This window comes from Hermetia illucens, chromosome 5, assembly GCF_905115235.1.
Source record: "Hermetia illucens chromosome 5, iHerIll2.2.curated.20191125, whole genome shotgun sequence".
NCBI classification, from domain to species: Eukaryota; Metazoa; Arthropoda; class Insecta; order Diptera; family Stratiomyidae; genus Hermetia; species Hermetia illucens.
The window spans coordinates 50,371,759-50,385,967 of record NC_051853.1 but is presented as its reverse complement, the minus strand read 5'-3'; positions in this window follow the sequence as shown (position 1 = coordinate 50,385,967).

Below are 14,209 nucleotides of genomic sequence, written 5' to 3'. Positions count from 1 at the left end.
TACGCCGCGGACCTCCTACATTCGGAATCATTCTTGGTCAAGCCATACTGGTGACGGATGCTAGTAAAGAAGTATACGCCACGTGTGGCTTAAAATTGAGTTTTCCATCTATCATCACTCCCAAGTGTTTGACGGTCGATTTGGAAGTGATAATGTGACCTCCAATTGTTCAGTAATCGTAATTTTCCTTACGGCACTTGGCGATGAGGTGCGTTTTCGTCTTTTCCTACCCAAGAGTATGTTAAGTCTAGTGCTCTCCAATCAAGGCTCAACAGCACTGGTTGCTTCGCATAAGTGTAACTCAGCATATTTGGGACACTTATTTTGTTTAGGTGGGAACACCTATAGGTGGCAGGGACTTCCGCATAAGTCTCCAATTGGGCGAATGGAATGCATTTCTCGCGTTCAGGATCATTAGTTGCTCTTCGCTCACTTGCGGTTACCTGAAATGAGCTCCCCCCACGACTTGTTCGTTTGAAATAGTGTCAGGTCAGCGTGCTCCGATCCAGAGGCATTTGTTCAAGGTCCATGACATAGAAAGAACACTAGTACAGAACCGTCTCAATTTGATCTTAGTGTTGGAATAACTGCATTTCCAGATTTTAAAAAGGACAGCGAAAGCAGATCTAACGCTGTTAATGCGTCGGCCAACATCTAGTTCGGTGCCACCTTCGGCGGAAACCACGCTTTCTAGAGAGTGCGATGACTCATTAGATTGAGAACCGTAGTTTTGGTGGTATTTATCTTCAGTCCAACTCTCCTTGCCTCTATTTCCAAATTCAGAGTCATTTGTTTAAGATCTATGACCCGGTAAGAGAGCAAACAGATATCATCAGCATAGTCGAAGTATTTGAGGAAAGACGTCATCGTTCATTGAATTCCACCACGTCCTCTGGACAAGGCAACGTCACCGATAACAAGAAGAAATAACATCAGTGACTGGATGCAACCCTGGCGGACTCCGCTTTGGACGTTAAAATCCTTTGAGGTTTTACCTCGGTGCGGCACCTATCATTTTGCGCCATCATATGTCGCTCTAGTAATAACAATTAGCATCTCTGGAATCCCCCTCCTGCGTAGAGCACTCCAGATACACTCCCTGTTCACGCTATGGAAAGTTTTCTCGAAATCGATGAAGGGCAGGTCAAACTATATTCCGTGCATTCTTTCAAAATGATCCGTTTGGTGGATTACCCTCTCCAACATTTTTCCTATAGTATCTAGAAGACATACGGCTCTGTAAAAGGGTACTTGATCCGGAGGCTCATCAAATTTAGGCAACCGTACCAGCTTCTGATACTCCATGATGTAGGAAATATCCTCTCGGGCATGTGCTCTCTGCATAACAACCCTACTCGATATCCCTTCGAGGCCCGGAGTTCTATTGTCGTCTATTCTGCGACAGATCTCCAGCTGCTCGTTTGTAGTGACTACAGGAATTATCGTCCTTTCGAAGGTTGCTGGGAGCTGTCAGCACCCATCAGGGGGAATAAACTCTGGATGATTTTCAATAAGAAGGTACGGTACGTGATTTGTGGAGATTCTATAGATGCTTCTCCTTGAGGTTCACGTCCGCCTCAGCAGTATTCAGTTTTTTATGTGCTGCAGCTGCAGAGAGTAACATGGAATAGATACAGTGACTTTACTAATCTCATGCTCCGGTCTACGCGCGCTTGTTTTGCGTCTTGCACCTTTTCCCTTTTGCGGAGCCTTATTTTTCGGACTATTTAATCATAAATGCTTAACAGTTTGAGAAGACACAGCCTTTAAGATTACACTATTTTTATAGATTTTATGATTATGATTAATTACACCGCGTCTTCCGTAAAATATATAAATACACAATACAATGCATAGTCGAGTGCCTAACATGCAACTTAAAAAGCAAGCAAAGACTATTTACATTCTGAACACTTTTTTCAACAATATGTGAGTTCTCAAGTTGTATGACGGAAAGCAATTTGAAAGTAGTTTCAAACAAACTGATTTAAATAAAGTCCTCCGTCCTCGAACAAACACCCACATGCAGCCATCGAATGTTGGATAGTTCAGTTAGTTGGGAACTCCATCTGTCTCCAGTTGTCCAGGAAAAAATGCGAAAACTTTCAAAAACAAATGTTCAGAAGTTCAGTGTATTTGTAGGCACAAATCACACAGCGTTGGGTGCCACTCTTCAAGTTTCCTATGTTAATGCTGAAAGTGATGGCTGTAAAACAGATGTAGGACTCAGCAGCCAAGGATTTCAATAATGGGAGCATCTCTTTGTGGAGAATTAGTAGAGCAGAAAGTTTCTATAGAGAAATAATGGCTTATCCTTTAAAATCGAGGGGGATGACAGTGGGTTTTCTAGAGCGATTTCAGTAGTCAGTTCCGCTCGTGATATACTTTTGAATTAAGTCCGTTTATTCATATCGAAAAATGAAGTTTATTTGAGCAGAAAGGGAAAATGATCCCAAGGTCATTGAAGAGGACTGGAGATCACGTACAGTTTGAAACGAGCATCAGAAGAAACTAACATACTATTATATTATGTATCAGTGGTGACTTCTAGAGGTTCGTAGGAGAACGATGGATGCCCATTGAGTTGGGGCTTAAGAATATACTCAAATTTATGGGCTAGCAACCTGCAAATTATGGAACTTTACTACTGTCGAAACAAACCCATCGCCTCGGATAGCAACTGATCTCACAACTACGACCTTTGGCTATCGAAAATGGCTTATGATTGGTTTCTAAATGTATTCACGTTTTCCGGCAAAGGTATCGAGGGTGCTCGCTTTTTCAAACTCGAGCGAGAATTACAACGATATAAGCTGGACATTCTGGGCCTAAGCGAAGTAAAATGGTGGGACTCAGGAGGGTACGCCTCTCCCCATTTTTGTACTCCGGAGGGCGAAATGCTAGCAGACGTGGTTTAGGAGTTGTCTTCTGGATGTGCCTAGCAAAATAGGCGAAAGGCTCTGTTGACGCTTGCAAGTGATGGTGTAATTATTATATTTTATTTTTAATACCCAACTAAAAAATAATCACTAGTTTCTAAATTATTCTGAATCTTCAAAAACTTTAAAATATATGCGGAGCGCAGCGAGATTGTTCTGTGTTGCTATATAGGAGTAGCACATGGAAAGTAACCCTAACTGCTACTCAAAAACTCCAAGCTTTCGTGAACATTTGTTTTGTTTTGTTTTGTTTTTGGCCTGATACTATTAAAGAACTTGATCGGCGTACGGGACAAGTTAACCGTGGACAAGTTGATGAGAAGGTGGAAATGGCAATGGATAGGTAACACATTAAGGAGGGGCGATACTATGATGACTCTCTAACTCTACTCTTCCAAAACGGTCGACGAGTGGGCCGTTCCAAGAACACTTGCCGCAAAATAGTAGATGAGAAGTGTAGAACTCTTGGGAAGCCCTGGAAGAAGTTAAAGCCTATTTAATGGGACTGTGAATGACGGAGCTTAGGCGTAGGTGACGCGTTATATCGCTCTGAGGGGTCAATGACACCCATGTAAGCTTCATTTTATTTTTGTTTAATGGTTGGGGGATTTTAAGTCCGCATTCATTTGATGGTAGGCCAAATAGAGGGCAATTCGTTCCCACTTTTTGGACTACCGATCTCTCTTTGGGTTTAGCACCCAAGTATTTAAAAAAAAACTCGTTTTGGTTTAGTTCAGGGCAGAGGAAACTCACCAGATGTTGACTCACCTCTACCCTGTGATTAGCGTAACTGAAGTGATTCGCAAATGCTAGAAGGTAGTGCAAATTTGCTTGGGTGTTTGCATCTCACATCTACATCCGATGAAACCGAAAATCGTCTTCATCGTATTAACAGAATGGCGTCCAATAGAATATTGGTCCTTCTTTCGGATGTTACGTTCGGATGAATTCGTTGGTTATCTAAATTTCAGATAAAATCTGCCCATATGGTGCGGTGGAATTGAGGATGGGGTGGGAAATTGATCATGTGAAAGTCACATTATAATAATCCTGGAAAACTGAAATTATTCGCAGGGAACCGGTATCTGGTCTAGGCCGGCCTTAATAAGGAACTCCAGAAATCCCGGTTTTGCGCCGTGGTCCACCAATTCGGTATCCCTAAAAGCTGTCTGGTGTCTTGGCCTACGCCATTGCTCCATCTCAGACAGGGTCTGCCTCGTCTTCTTTTCCTACCATAGATATTGCATTTATAGGCTTTCCGGGCTGGATCATCCTCATCCATACGGATTAAGTGACCCGCCCACCGCAACCTAATGAGCCGGATTTTATCCACAACCTAACGGTCATGGTATCGCTTATAGATTTCGTCGTTATGTAGGCTACGGAATCGTCCATCTTCATATAGGGGTCCAAAAATTCTTCGGAGGATTCTTCTCAAGTGATCATAGTCAGTAAGTACAGTAAGAGCTTTGACCCTATGTTGAGACGTTTCGAGCGAAACAGTTTTTGTAAGCTGAAATAGGCTCTGTTGGCTTCCAAAAACCGTGCGCGGATTTCATAGTCGTAGCTGTTATCGGTTGTGATTTTCGACGCTAGATAGGAGAAATTTTCAACGGTCTCAAAGTTGTAATCTCCTATCTTTATTCTCCTCGTTTGACCAGTGCAGTTTGAGTTTACTGGTTGGTTGCTTTTCGGTGTTGACATTGCCCCCATATATTTTGTCTTGCCTTCATTGATGTGCAGCCCAAGATCTCGCAGCCATTGCCGCCTGCTCGATCTGGATAAAGGCAGTTTGTACGTCTCGGGTCGATCTTCCCATGATTTCGATATGGTCAGCATATGCCAGTAGTTGGGTGGACTTAAAGAGGATCGTACCCCTCGCATTTACCACAGCATCACGGATGACTTTCTCCAGGGTTAGGTTAAAGACGACATATGATTGGGCATCCCCTCTTCGTAGACCGTTGTTGATGTCGAATGGCCTTGAAAGTGATTCTGCTGCTTTTAAATGGCCTCGTACATTGATCAGGGTCAGCCTAGTCAGTTTTATTAATTTCGTCGGGATACCGAATTCACTTATGGCCATGTACAGTTTTACCCTGGCTATGCTATCATAGGCGGCTTTAAAGTCGATGAATAGATGGTGCAACTGGTGTCCATATTCCAATAGTTTTTCCATCGCTTGCTGCAGAGAGAAAATCTGATCTGTTGCTGATTTGCCTGGAGTGAAGCCTCTTTGGTATGGGCCAATGATGTTCTGGGCATATGGGGCTATCTGGTCTAGCAAAATAGCGGAGAATATCTTATAGATGGTACTTAGCAACGTGATACCTCTACAATTACTGCACTGTGTGATATCTCCCTTTTTATGTATGAGACAGATAATTCCTCTTTGTCAGTCGTCAGGCATTGATTCGCTGTCCCACACTTTGAGCGTCAGTTGATAAACCACTCGGTGTAATTGGTCAACTCCATATTTCGGCTATAATTCCATGGGCTCCTGTCGACTTAAGCTGATGAATTGCACGGACTATTTCTCCTATACTTGGTGGCGGTAGTATTTGTCCGTCGTCTTCAGTTCGCGGGACCTCCAACTCGCCGGTGTTCTGGTTGTTCAGTAGCTCATCAAAGTACTCATTCTGTCGGAAATCAGATTTCCCTCTTTGTCTCGGCAGGATGAGGTGTATAAAAATAATTATAATAAAATTTCCGCCCCTGGTGCGGTTGCTCTCTCTCTACTTTTCTAGTTCACAGACTTGTTGGTTCTCCCGGGCTTTCTTCTTCCATCTGTGAAGTCGCTTCTCCGCTCGACGGAGTTCGTCATAATTATAATATATATAAGATATATAGATATATAGTTCTCTTTCTACCCGATTTAAATAAATAAGTATCCCCACAGTTGAAAGTTAGGTATCACATAATACCCCGAAATCATTTTTCTAAGCCAAAGCCAGCCAAGGGAATTATAATACTAACAGACGTGCAAACGATGGAGTATCAGCATTCGGCAACTGCCACTGTCATTTATATTATACTAGAAAGATGTATGTGATATATCGAACTATACATTATTGTATTACTCGGTGATGTGTAGTGATGCCTTATGATGTGATGTCTCATCGGCATGGACGTTATAAGAAATTACTTATCATTAGAGTAACATAATTATCACTTATCTATGATGTTATGGTATTGCGATGTTAATTGAGTTTTGGGTCGCGTTCGGTAATGGTAATGTGATATTATACTTCACGGTGATATTACTTTTGTATCTTTTTGCTAGGAGCACGGCTGAAATAACACTATAGTATAAACAATAAAAACGACAATACATTGTTGTTATAGACATTTGCTAAACAAATCATTGCATTACGTCGACATATTGTGTAATATATATGTTTATGGTAATTGAGGCAATAATAACTTTGAATTGAATTTTTTATTGATTTAGTAGCTAAGGCTCGATGGAGAATTGGGAATAATTGTGTAATTTTAATGGAAATTATTAAATTCTATGTGCTAATCTTCAGCTTTTTGAAATGTCCAGTTGGAATCCTACAAAGTTCAGTCTTCCTCTCAACCCTGTTCTTACTTTTTATCGCGGATATCCCGGAAACCGATCTCACACCCCACCTAATCAAGATTCTTCAACATGCAGATGACCCCATACTATAGTATTCAGCGAGGCTCGTCTGAATTTATATTTGCACGAGCTCACCCGACATTTTACTAAGTGGAAACAGGTCGAAAATGGTGTTGACATCGGGAACCTGTTCTTAGGAATATCCGGAGTAAACCAAGTTGTCTACCTTGACGTCAAAAGCGCCTTCAGATTGCCATACTTGGTACTTTGCTTTTTTATAAGATATAAAACGAATTTCATAAGCCCAATCCATTAAAAGTCAAGATCTTGTGCTATAGCAGTTAATCCGCCTCGAAAGGCAGATCCTCCACCAACATTTAGAAATGACAATGGAACGAAGTCCTGGTTCTTGGGCTGGAATGCAGTGAAATCCCTTGAAAGTTGTCTGTCACATCGTAACCCTTTCGTTACCTACTGTGGGGATTGAGATCAGCGAGGAAAATCTCCTCCACTCGAACCGATTCCCACAAATTGGCCTTTCCAATAAAAGTAATAACCGTTTTTTCGAAAGAGAAGGGAGAGCACTCCTCTGGGCAGGCTATTATTTCCACACAAAATACGTTCCTCCACCAAATCAAAACGACCTGCGTCCCTAAACCGTTTCGCTTACTTATCTTTATATTTTCCTCTCCCCATTTTAATTTTAGAATACATCGACAATAACGATGGAAGGGTATCGTTAACTTATCTACAATCACAGTTTAAGTATCTTTTAAATTGTGTCCACATTGATTAATGGAAGATGCTGTTTCATCTTATTATATTCTATCTTGTTTTAAATCCGTTAACTTACGAAGATTTTCAGTCCCACTCAAATCATAATAAGCCTTTTGGTATTTCTTAATGGGAATGGTACTACTCATATTTTCTAAATAGCTGTAAGTATATAACAACTTTCCTGACTTCGTTTTCTTTGTAACTTTGAGACTTAACTGTAGACAGACAGTGAATAAAAGTGATATCATCACTAGGTTCTGGGAGAGGCATTACCTTAGTGGGTTGTCTGGTGAAATGAAATTATGTTGGTAATACAAATTTATGCAAATGTACATTCCGAGAAATTTATGTATATATGACAGGGTCAGTCTGGCAATTGTGACCTTTTTCGCCCCCTGTCTCCCCCCTGCAGCTGTCATTAGGAACGATAATAAATGTCCTACTTGTTATGCTTGGCTGTCATTTGTTCACTAAAATTACTTTTAACACAATTTCTGAATGACCTTGTACAAATATCTCTGTCCTCATAATTAAATTTCACCTCAAGGCTCTTCTTCTCAAAATGTCAAAAGAAATCTGACTGCTCTCTCAAAGAAATCAATTATATTTGCAAGTATCTCATTTCCATTAAAACGTCTGTATTAAGACTTCATTACATTACGTTTTTCTCTCCTCTTCCCGATGGGCTTCTTCTGGGAGTTGCTTACCTGAATGAGAAATGGCTTGACTTGAAAAGAAACTAAGTCATTTTAATAATGGGTCCCCTAAGTATAATTAACGCTATACTTTTCGGTTTTTTCCACCTCAAATGAGGTTGTTTGCAGTGGAATCCTGAATATTATATTGAGGTGGAAGCATAAGTCCCGGATTAGAAATGGGGTTTAATAATAATCGAATTCGGAGAAGCTTATTGAAGAAGCGATTAGAAATCCCAATATGAAGTGAGGCGTTGTAATTACTTCTTGATATCCTTGGATTTAATTAGATTTGAGGTAAACGAAATAGATTTTTTTCTTTATTTTTGGGATAGGTTAAGGGAAAGTCGCACCGCGTCCTTGAAGAACTATTGTGCCCCTTGGGATAGGTTAGAAGGGTTTGAATTTAACACTTCGAAGTACTTTTTATTCCTTTTTTGTTTCACTAAAATTGGTGCCACTTCGGTTTCTGTTTTTTAACCTTTTGGATGAAATATTGCGTTTGTGACTTTTCTGACACTTTGCAAATAAATTTTAGTAATTATTAGGAGATTCAATAAATAAATAATTCAGCCTTTTGCTTTTGTAGGATATTAAATGAAAATCCATCGATTTTTGTTACCTCAAGTGCGATTTCCGTTCAGGGTAAAGGCAACTCATCCTTCGGCGATTACCTACCTTGTCGTGGTGAGGGAACTTAGTAGGGAAGTAAGAGAGATCCTCTGAGGATCCAGAGGTGACACCTGTAACTAAGCGGTAATCAGAGCCCCAAGTCAAGGTGTGATCAATGTGCCAATGATTGTGGGCGTGAATGGTGAACTCTAGGTACCAAGTGACCCTCAGTTCAATTAGCCTTGTTTCGGCAAAGGGGCTCTGTATGTTTGTGCCCCAGCTTCAACTGGCCTTACCTCGGCGAAAGGGGCTCTGTTGAAATTGACTTATCTCACGTAAAACTGGGGTCATGGCAGCCAACCTCAAAACTTAACACCTTAAACAAAACTAGAACCAAAATTAAAGTCGATTGTTACAATCCAACCAAGAGTGACAGGGCAATCCTGAGTTTATCGATAGAGAGAGAGTCCTTTTTGTTAGCACTCTTCACCCCGGGTTGCAGTCGACGCCACCTGCTGAGACTAAAGTCTGACTGTGTTTGGGAAGAAAACAGCTTCTGGGAAAGTACAACTCCTCGGCTGTTCCAAGTTTGAGGGGAAAGGATCGCCCCGGGAATCTGCAGGTGATAGCAAACCGAACCGGCTGCAGTCTTCTGACGATCCTAACTCTTCGGCCCAAAAGACAGCAAAGCACTGGCTAAATTTTCATTTGCAGCCAAGGTTATCGAAGCCGATGGATGAGTCTTGTATGCCAACATCAATCCATCCAGTTACGATATCGAGCAATCCGATCATCTTAGGAGGGAACTCATCTTAGCTATAAGGACTGCATGCTTTTAGTCAGTACTTCTATATCATAAAATGTTGTGCGGTTCAACTTTACCGACAAAAGTAAGAACGAGTGGCTCAAACACTACTGCTCCTCCCTCAACAATCTATGAAAGGGTACGCGACTAACCCTGAAAAGGATCTCTGAGCTGCCATCGTTAAAAAAGGGCTTTCTTTGGCTTCCAAAAGAGGAGCGTAAATGTGCGGAGGTCCTGCAACAACTTGGTGTTCTGAATAATCTCAACATCTCCTTCTATATCCTGCTAGGCAGCAAAGTAGGAGAGAGAGCTAATACGCCGGAAATTTTCCTTACTATCGGTGAACGTTTGGGAATAAACGGGCTTAGTACAGTCACGTTACAAATGTCGGCTACTAAAGTCATTGAAGGAGACGTGCAGCCCACGACATTTTCATCTGAAGTTTAGATGACATATTTCTCAAATAAATTTCTAATTTTCAAAAGCATTGGCTGCACTTACCAGTTAGCTGTAAGACATCTATATACTTTGCACAAGAACCAGTGGGGTAGTCAGGGAGTACAATTTTCGCTATGCTGACTTATTCTGTACTAATGAAAGTGTTAGATGCCGCTTTTGCATGGCGGTTTCAAACGACCTGCTGGGTAACCCGGTTAACATCCTATGTGATGGCAACACACAATAGCCAAATTAATCATAAAAAACCATCAGGAAGACAAAGAAATACTTTGGTGCTCTGTTTCCCTTATGATGCAGACCAAGCTCCCGATGAAACATACATCAGAGCTATCCAATAAGTCAAAAATAAAGATATGGCGGTAATAGCAGCATGCAATACTAACGTCCACCATATATGCTGGAAAAGTTTCATCATCAGGATCGAGAGTATTAGAGCATCTGGTAGGGACCGAACTACAGATAATGAATTTTAATAATGAACCCACTTCTATCAACGTGGCCAGGCAAGAAGTCATCGACATCTTGGTGGCATCCTTTGATATTGTGGTAGTTATTGGAGAGTAGAAAATACCGATTGATATCACGCTTTCGGATCACTGGCGCATTGATTTCAAATGGGCATCGTCCTTCAATTACTCCATTTCGGAATTCGCGAAAGGCAGATTGGGCGACGTAGAAAATAGGACTGAGCGCCTGTGTTACGATCTCTTGGGGCACATCAAGCTTGCTCGAATTGAGAAAGCAGCCCCGATGATCACACCTAGCCAAAGAAGGGGAAAACCTTATGGTGGAATTTGGATTTGGCAAAACAGAAGGGGTACTTCTCAACTGAGCTTTAAAGTCTGATTTTGCCGATAACTGGAATCGGTACAATGAGGCTCGGAGAGCTCTAAAAAAGAACATAAGATTGGCTAAATGATTATCATGAAGATGCTTTTGTGAAGAGACTGATTCTCTCCAGGCAACCTCAAAGCTGAAGGGGATCTTTGCCAAAGATATCTACGATGAAATGCACTTCTCTAGCAGCATCCAAAATCCTACCTCACAGTTGACAGGTATATATAGCTCTCAACCGAAAGACTGGACTCTGGCATGCAAAGTAGTATCACTTGAACGAGTGAAATTGGCATTTAATTTGTTACCTAGATGTAAGTTTGCGAGCCCGCATGGCATTATCCCTCCTCTAGCACTAGAGGAAATGGATGGCCTGGATCTACCGTGAATACCTAGCATACGCGTAGCGGAACGAGCAACTTGCATATCGGACGTACGCGAGTGTGAATGGCGTGGTGGCCATGACATCGGAAAACAATTTTTGACAGCGAAAATTGTTTTTCGGTGTCAGTTCGAGTACAGAAACAAGCGAGGATGAGAATGACTCCTCTCTATAAATTTTCATAAAAAAATGTAGACTTTAACAATTAATTTAAAATAAATTATATAAGAAAAATAAAGCTTCGAATAATTAAAATAACACGAAGTTAAAGTGTTTTAGTTAAACACGTTTATATTCCAATTAACTGGCGTGATGTGAAGGTGAGACTTATTCTCAAATCAAGGACATCCATCTACATAGCCGCGAAAACCTTCCGACCGATCAGTCTAATTTCCTTTCTACTGAAATGACTGGAAATACTAGTAGATCGGCTCATAAGGGATCCATATGTCCCTAGGTCGGCAACTCACTATAGGCAACATATCTACTAGAAAAGCAAATCCGCGGAGATAGCACTCCATGAGTTCAAAGAGAGAAAACTAAAAAGGCGATATCTGAAAAAGAGAAGAAAGAGGTCCATTGAGACAAGATGCTTTAGGCATACCCAGAGAGATGAGTCCTAGTTCCTCTCTTATGGCTCTTGGACGACACAGAGGTGTCCGCATAAGCATAGTAACGCACAGTTGGTAAGGGACTCCGGTGAACCTTAAGAAAACTGTACTAGTTACGTTCACTAGGAACGTTAGTTGACAGTACATGCTTCCCACCTCGTCGGGGGCGGAAATCCAGCTGGTGCAAACAGTCAAATATTTGGGAGTACATTTCGACTCGAAGAAATCCTGCAGAATGCTTTGATACTGTAGCACTGGGATAGATAAGAACTGGAGACTTTCACCAAAACGTATTCATTGGATGTATACTTCCACAATAGAACCCATTTTGATATATGTGTGTATCATTATCTGGCCGAAACTGAACTTTACTAACAGCAAGAAGCTGCTGGCGCAGATTCAAAAGTTCGGTTGCCTAACTATTACTAGAGCAATGTGTACCATGCCGACCGCACCATTCGCAGTTATCTTAAATCTATCTATCCCCCCTTCATTTGGGGGTGACACGGAGCACAGCAAATGACGCATATAGACTTAATACCATCGGCATGTGGAAACAAGGCCACTCATGCGGTCATTTTTTGGTGTAATCACCAAAAGAAGGTCGATAAATGGCCGCGGTTCTTTCGAAATGAGGATATTCGCGATCGATCTAGGGTTGCACCAATCGCCTCGCGAGTGTATCCAAATAAGGTAAATGACTGAACAAAATGGCGTAACCGACTGCGACCCCGCTTCTGAACGGGACAAAGACTAAAGAAAAAAAAGAAGACCCTGTTATGGAAGGGGGATCGACCGTAGGGTTGTCCTCGCGAAATCCGATTATGAAATGGAATTGGTCCAACCTTTCGGAAAAATAACGACCATATTCCAGGTGGATATATATGGCATTTCATTGACAACCGAAGAATGTTTGAGAGGAAAATAGCGTGGTCGCACTATTCGATTCTATTCCGACAATCAGGCAATATTGTTAGTTCTAAATAGGAACGACAAATCAAGGTAGTTGCTGTGGAGTTGCCACCAGTTGCTGATGAAACTTGGCCGACTGAACCAAACTTTCCAGATGCCAGGGCACTGGAACATGGCTAGTAATGAGGAAACTGATAGACTGGCTTGCTAGGTTCTGAATGCACAATGGTGGGGCCAGGGCTTTTAACATCCGGTCATCCACTGTCAAGGCAGAAATTGCAAGGATTCCCGCAGCCGAATGGAGAAATTTTAACTTCTGCAGGCAGGTAATTGTTTGTTGTGCCTTAAGTAGTGGGACATGAGAACCCAAGTAGTCCTTAAACTATCACATGGAAAAAATGGGGGTCTCATCTGTATGCGGCCAATGTGGGGGGGGGGGGGGGTGCCAGGAAAATTTCTGATTTTTGGAGGAATCTGGGGAAAAACTTTAAACGCTTATATCTCCGTTAATATCGAGAATTTCGCAAAAAGGAGCTTAATTCGCGATCACTACTACTGGTAGAGGGTCTGAGCTTCAAAATGGTATATAGGTTGTGGGGTCAAGGTGCCAGGAAAATTTCTGATTTTTGGAGGAATCTGGGGAAAAACTTTAAACGCTTATATCTCCGTTAATATTGAGAATTTCGCAAAACGGAGCTTAATTCGTGATCACTACTACTGGTAGAGGGTCTGAGCTTGAAAATCGTATATAGGTTGTGGGGTCTAGGTGCCAGGAAAATTTCTGATTTTTGGAGGAATCTGGCAAAAAACTTTAAACGCTTATATCTCCGTCAATATAGAGAATTTCGCAAAAAGGAGCTTAATTCGTGATCACTACTACTGGTAGAGGGTCTGAGCTTCAAAATGGTATATAGGTTGTGGGGTCTAGGTGCCAGGGAGATTTCTGATTTTTGGAGGAATCTGGGGAAAAACTTTAAACGCTTATATCTCCGTTAATATTGAGAATTTTGCAAAAAGGAGCTTAATTCGTGATCACTACTACTGGTAGAGGGTCTGAGCTTCAAAACGGTATATAGGTTGTGGGGTCTAGGTGCCAAGGAGATTTCTGATTTTTGGAGGAATCTGGGGAAAAACTTTAAACGCTTATATCTCCGTTAATATTGAGAATTTCGCAAAAAGGAGCTTAATTCGTGATCACTACTACTGGTAGAGGGTCTGAGCTTCAAAACGGTATATAGGTTGTGGGGTCTAGGTGCCAAGGAGATTTCTGATTTTTGGAGGAATCTGGGGAAAAACTTTAAACGCTTATATCTCCGTTAATATTGAGAATTTCGCAAAAAGGAGCTTAATTCGTGATCACTACTACTGGTAGAGGGTCTGAGCTTCAAAACGGTATATAGGTTGTGGGGTCTAGGTGCCAAGGAGATTTCTGATTTTTGGATGAATCTGGGGAAAAACTTTAAACGTTTATATCTCCGTTAATATTGAGAATTTCGCAAAAAGGAGCTTAATTCGTGATCACTACTGCTGGTAGAGGGTCTGAGCTTCAAAATGGTATATAGGTTGTGGGGTCTAGGTGCCAGGGAGATTTCTGATTTTT